The sequence below is a fragment of the Ostrea edulis genome, chromosome 9, assembly GCF_947568905.1.
Source record: "Ostrea edulis chromosome 9, xbOstEdul1.1, whole genome shotgun sequence".
Lineage (NCBI taxonomy): Eukaryota > Metazoa > Mollusca > Bivalvia > Ostreida > Ostreidae > Ostrea > Ostrea edulis.
In genome coordinates this window covers 45957746-45964767 of record NC_079172.1, presented here as the reverse complement: position 1 = coordinate 45964767, position 7022 = coordinate 45957746, and the positions used below count along the sequence as shown (strand labels likewise).

The 7022-nt window shown below is 38.5% G+C and overlaps 1 long non-coding RNA gene across 1 annotated transcript in view; it reads right to left on the bottom strand.

Moving 5' to 3' along the window:
• Window positions 1-6388: 6388 nt before the first annotated feature.
• Window positions 6389-7022, bottom strand: part of LOC130050180 (uncharacterized) — a 3533-nt gene continuing 2899 nt past the window's right edge. The window contains exon 3 of the long non-coding RNA XR_008798594.1: window positions 6389-7022. This exon is cut by the window's right edge and continues 828 nt beyond it. This is a non-coding gene — a long non-coding RNA (uncharacterized LOC130050180).

Below are 7022 nucleotides of genomic sequence, written 5' to 3'. Positions count from 1 at the left end.
CCCATGTGACCAAAGATCGGGGAGAGGGTATATTGGTTTTGGTCTGTTTGTCGTCTTGCTACTTTTTATATGCAACTTGGATCCGGGTTAGAATAGGTCCTCAGTACCCCTTGCTTGTCGTAAGAGGCGACTAAATGGGGCGGTCCTTCGGATTAGATCATAAAAACCGAGGTTCCGTGTCACAGCTGGTGTGGCACAATAAAGATCCTTACCTACTAAACAAAAACCCTAAGCGCCTAGCATAGGCCTACATTTTACAGCCTTTCACCGGGTGACGTCTCCATAGGAGTGAAATATTCTCGAGCGGGACGTTAAACAATATAAAATCAATCATTTAACCTTGGTCAAATCTTTTAATTCAAACAATATTTTGCCACATAAAACATAAGAGAAATTAGCAGGCTAAAGTTATATAAGGAGTGAGAAGATTATTTTACCAAGAAAAATAAAATGATATCGGGATCCGGGAGTTTGTAAGCGAATTCAGAACATTACTTCATAATTATACATTTCTTGATAATAAAATGCTTTTATTTTATCAGAAAATCGAATATACGAGTATGATGTCATAAAATCACTAAATTATGATATCAGAAAACGTTCTGTGATTTCTGACATTAGAAATTCCATTTCCATTTCTCATCGGAAAAATTTTTTTGATAAAAGAAAATGTGGGACTTCGTGATATAACAAATTGGGGGGTTGGGTTACAATACATTGAAGAATTTTTATTCAGGTACATGTAAATACGTTATCAAGTTAAAGGAGGAACTGTGTATGCTCTTACGACTGTTCTTTATCGTGCCAACACCAACCGTGACATGTGGCCAATTTTGGCGCATCAGATGAATATCCATGGGCACGAATTGTGCTCCTTTGTTAGCTGACCTGTTTTATATTCTTATGAAGCAGAAGTTATAAACTTCTATGTGAGAACAAAAATTATCTTGTTGTGGCTTTCAATGCGACATTTAGATATATCGACGACGGTTTACAATGTATCTATAAACAATAATAATTTTCATTCGCATGTCGATTCGATATACCCCTGTGAACTCGATATAAAACACACCACAAAGTCGTCCACTTCTGCTTAAAACTTGTATATTTTATTGAAAATATATATTAACGGCAAACTAACAACTCAACTTTATGATAAACGGTATGGTTTCAGCTTCTCCATCGAAAACTTCCTATATCTATGTAGCAATATTCCAGTATTACCTGCATATGGTGTTTATATCTTTCAACTGATTCGATACGCAAGAGCTTGTTCTGCGTATGAACAGTTTCTTAATCGAGGCAGGCTACTGACAAACAAGTTGATGCTGCAGGGGTTTTCAACAGACTCGTTTAAGTCAGCATTTTGCAAATTCTATGGTCGTTACAACAATCTAGTTTGCCAAAAACAACCCATCATTTGGTCAAATGCTGTCTTACTTGTTTCATACCGATTGTTAGGCTGTTCTTGGCACACTGATTTTGAATATGGATGACTCCATTTACCTTATCAAGATATAGGGCTCACGGCGGGTGTGATATTAAATCATTTAAAGTCCATTTTACAAAATTCTATATTTTTGGATATCCTATGTCCTTGCGAACCTGTGATTTTCACTTCTAATGCAAGGAGCTTGGCAAAGGAACAGTCACTGTCTTCACGCAGCAATCGAATTCGGACATCCTGATCAAGAATCGAATTCGGACATCCCGATCAAGAATCGAATTCGGACATCCCGATCTGGAAGCAAGGGTCCCGACCTCTATACACTCCTTGGCCGGTGATGATACATGTACAAGAAATTCTAATAAAAGATACATAATGTATATATCAGAAGATTGAATAATTGATATTAAGAAAATGATTTTGACATCAGAAATTCTACACCGGCGCCTCATAGAAAACAGGATTACCGTATCCCTTGTTACAAATCATCGAGAACATCAAAGTCAATTTCGAATGTTTGTGTCTCTTCAAGGATTAGGACATAGAAGTAACTGGCTGTAAATCTGTAACTCTCGGGGGGGGGGGGGGGGGGGGGGTCGGGATAGACCAGAGAGCTACAGATCCATCCCTTCTGAAACCCTGCGATTTACGATGCAGGAAAATCTTCCTCCATTCTTGCATCGCCATCCAAAAAATTTGGTATGAAAATATATTGAATAGCAAGCCAAAAACATTAGACATGTAATATAGAGTGTAAACTTTCTTTCTGTATATCTTTTACTATCTTTAGCTATCTTATGTAAATTGTCTTGAAGAAGAGACGGGTTTTCCCGAAATTTTAACAATCTAATTTTAATTGTAGTTGAAAACCTAGATGCATAAAAATTCTAAGAATGTTCTAAGGTATATTCTTAAAAAAATTTCTTCTTAAAAGCACATTCTTAGACAAGTAAGATTCTTAAATTCCATTGCATAAAATTTCTAAGCAACACGCTTTTACTAGTCCTTCACTAAAAACAACCCTGTGACAATATCTATAAAAAAAAACAAACTTACAAAACAAACGACCTGTCCCTTCGTCAGGACAAACGAAAAGAATTACATATTGTGGCCATTATCAACAGAGAATAATAACAAAACAACAAAAACTACATATAAATACACCTAGCACTAAAACTAAACCTAGACATTGTGGATCAGCTCTTTGGACAAATAGGACATTTCCTAATTCGCTAGCATGTAGCATTGATTGGCAAGCCATGTAGTCTACAGAGATCTGCGGTGTAACTACGCGTGTAGATTTAGTGTAGTTTTAGTGTTAGGTGTATATATATGTATAGTTTTTGTTGACCGGTCACACCCGCCGTGAGTCGTACGTTAAATTGACCACATTAGATTAGAATGAATCCCTGTTTCTTCTTCTTCCTTCCTTCCTTTCTTCTTCTTCTTCTTCCTGTATGGTAATGATACTTTCGTACCGTGTTGCTTCCTTTCTTCTTCTTCTACTTCTTCTTTCTGTATGGTAATGATACTTTCGTACCACGTTGTGCAAGGACGTCTTATACGTGATGTAAGTGCATTGTAATACGCTCAATTATTTATGGTTGTAGGAATACAAACATCCGGAACAATACAATGATATGATTAGGTGTCGACCTTGAGCTTTCAAATTGTACCATTAATGTATTGTTCCAGATTCATTCACATTTAAATTTGTCTTCCAAAACAGTGTTTCAACGTGTAACTGGGTTTACTTCGTTTCAGATTGAGTGTTAAAACTGTGAGACGACTCACTGCTTCCATCAGAACTTCGCTTTGCATGGATTTGGGAGAAATTTTTAGCGCTGTGATAAAAGAAAGACAACTCAAGAAACGGTACTGACTAAAACCCGGTCTCGGTCCCGGTCTTCGATCTCGGTCCCGTGACTAAAACCCGGTCTTCGGTCCCGGGTCCCGGTCCCAGATACTTTTATTCGATACAAACATAATATATCAGGATATTTGAGCCCCATTTCTCAATAACGTAGGATTGACATCTCATGCCTGCATTATGATAATAAATTGATCATATTTTCTTCTGTCGTAAAATAATATGTGAAAACTCCGGGAAAGGCTATAAGCCCGTGAACTGATCCGACCGGAAACTCTGTGCACTCAAACACACACAAATTGCATACGTCATACCTTCTACTTTCGTTTTCCTATATATGATGCTGTACTCTGTTCACGGGCCTGATTCTAACATGAATTAAAATGTGATCCAGTTTCCGGGCCTGACTTTAATACTAATTAGGATAAGATTCAGTTCACGGGCCTCTAATTAGGATATGATCCAGTTCACGGGCCTGACTCTAACACTAATTAGGATGTGATTGAGTTCACGGGATTGCTTCTAACACTAATTAGGATGTGATTCAGTTCACAGGCCTGACTCTAACACCAATTAAGATGTGATTCAGTTCACGGGCCTCTAATTAGGATGTGATCCAGTTCACGGGCCTGACTCTAACACTAATTAGGATGTGATTGACTTCACGGGCCTGATTCTAACACTAATTAGCATGTGATTGAGTACACGGGCCTGATTCTAACACTAATTAGGATGTGATCCAGTTCACGGACCCGATTCTAACACTAATTAGGATGTGATTGAGTACACGGGCCTGATTCTAACACTAATTAGGATATGATCCAGTTCACAGACCTGATTCTAACACTAATTAAGATGTGATTCAGTTCACTGGCCTCTAATTAGGATATGACCCAGTTCACGGACCCAATTCTAACACTAATTAGGATGTGATTGAGTACACAGGCCTGATTCTAACACTAATTAGGATATGATCCAGTTCACGGACCTGATTCTAACACTAATTAAGATGTGATTCAGTTCACTGGCCTCTAATTAGGATGTGATCCAGTTCACGGGCCTAATTCTAACACTAATTAGGATGTGATTGAGTTCACGGGTCTGATTCTAACACTAATTAGGATGTGATTCAGTGCACTGGCCTCTAATTAGGATATGACCCAGTTCATGGGCCTGACTCTAACACTAATTAGGATGTGATTGAGTTCACGGGCCTCATTCTAACACTAATTAGAATATGATCCAGTTCACGGGCCTAATTCTAACACTGATTAAGATGTGATTCAGTTCACGGGCCTAATTCTAACACTGATTAAGATGTGATTCAGTTCACGGGCCTCTAATTAGGATATGATCCAGTTCACGGGCCTGACTTTAACACTAATTAGGATGTGATTGAGTTCACGGGCCTGATTCTAACACTAATTAGGATGTGATCCAGTTCACGGGCCTGATTCTAACACTAATTAGGATATGATCCAGTTCACGGGCCTGATTCTAACACTAATTAGGATATGATCCAACTCACGGACCTGATTCTAACACTAAATAAAATGTGATTGAGTTCCCGGGCCTAACTCTAACGCTAATTAAGATATGATCCAGTTAACGGGCCTGATTCTAACACTAATTAGGATATGATTCAGTTCATGGGCCTGATTCTAACACTAATAAAAAATGTGATTGAGTTCACGGGCCTGACTCTAATACTAATTAGGATATGATCCAGTTCACATACATCTAATCCAATCCTTGTAAACCCTAACCCAGTCTTTGTAGAGCATAGCTTAGTCCCTGTAGAGCATAACCTAGTCCCTGTAGAGCATAACCTAGTCCCTGTAAAGTATAACCTAGTCCCTGTAGAGTATAACCCAGTCCCTGTAGAGCCTAACCTATTCCCTGTAGAGTATAACCTAGTCCCTGTAGAGTATAACCTAGTCCCTGTAGAGCATAACCTAGTCCCTGTAAAGTATAACCCAGTCCTTGTAGAGCATAGCTTAGTCCCTGTAGAGTATAACCTAGTCCCTGTAGAGCATAACCTAGTCCCTGTAAAGTATAACCTAGTCCCTGTAGAGCCTAACCTATTCCCTGTAGAGTATAACCTAGTCCCTGTAGAGTATAACCTAGTCCCTGTAGAGCATAACCTAGTCCCTGTAGAGTATAACCTAGTCCCTGTAGAGCATAACCTAGTCCATGTAAAGTATAACCCAGTCCTTGTAGAGCATAGCTTAGTCCCTGTAGAGTATAACCCAGTCCCTGTAGAGCATAACCTAGTCCCTGTAGAGCATAACCTAGTCCATGTAGAGTATAACCCAGTCCCTGTAGAGCATAACCTAGTCCCTGTAGAGTATAACCTAGTCCCTGTAGAGCATAACCTAGTCCCTGTAGAGTATAACCTAGTCCCTGTAGAGTATAACCCAGTCCCTGTAGAGCCTAACCTAGTTCCTGTAGAGCCTTACACTGTCTTAGCCTATAAAATGCAACTTTGCCTCTGTACAACAGTATCGTATTTAACTGATAATAAATTTTCCATACATGTTTATTATTAGTTTAATCATCAGGCACAATTGAATAGTCTCGTGGGGATTCGGGTTAGAATAGATCCTCAGTACCCCCTTGCTTGTCGTAAGAGGCGATTAAATGGGGCGGTCCTTCGGATGAGACCGGAAAAACAGAGGTCCTGTGTCACAGCAGGTGTGGGACAATAAAGATTCCTCCCTGCTCAATGGCTATAAGCGCCGAGCATAGGCCTAAATTTTACAGCCCTTCACCGCCAGTGGTGACGTCTCAATGTGAGTGAAATATTCTCGAGAGGGACGTTTAACAATATTCAATCAATCAATGCACAATTGAATAAATACCCAGTCTCTCTGTGTTATAGACTTTTCCAGTCATCTTGAGCTAAATCAACATTTTTGTGCCAGACCCATTTTTGTGTGCATCATAACTCAGTATCTCTATAAATAGTTGAATCTGCAACTACTACATGTAAGAGCTTGACGTATTTGACAGACATTTTTTTCCACAATTTCCTCTGTTACTTAGTCTTGATTTTAATTAAGAAGAAAAAGTTGAACAGATAACAGTTTTATTATCAACACCTTAGACATACAATGATTAAATTATCACATTGTTGTAACCTTTGACATTGAAATATTTTCCAGATACATGTACTTATGAAAGAGCTGGCTCGCATTCTACCTCATGCTCCAAGATTGCGTAGCAATAGTAACACATGATGGCCATATTAGACAGATTGATAATGATGGGTAATCAGATCAAACATCCTTAATATAAATCAAATTTACATAATCTGTTAAGAATTGATTATATATTACTGGGTAATTAAGGGGTCTTTCATGAAAAGAAATGAAACATCTTTAAGTTTTCATAAAACATATGAAACAACAATTTTATCTTTCTTTCAGTGATTAATTGGTAAACGCATTAAACGTTTCAATGTTCCATGGGAAATACAACATAACTATTTATTCTATATGTTGAACAAGAGGCCCATGGGCCACATCGCTCACCTGAGCCACCTTGGCTCATATTGAAAGAGTTTTCCTGAATAATTGTATGTAAAACTTTGATTCTCTATTGTGGCCCCATACAACCCCAGGAGGCCATGATTTCAATAAACTTGAATCTGTACTATGTCAGGAAGCTTTCATGTACATTTCAGCTCTTCTGGCCCAATGGTTC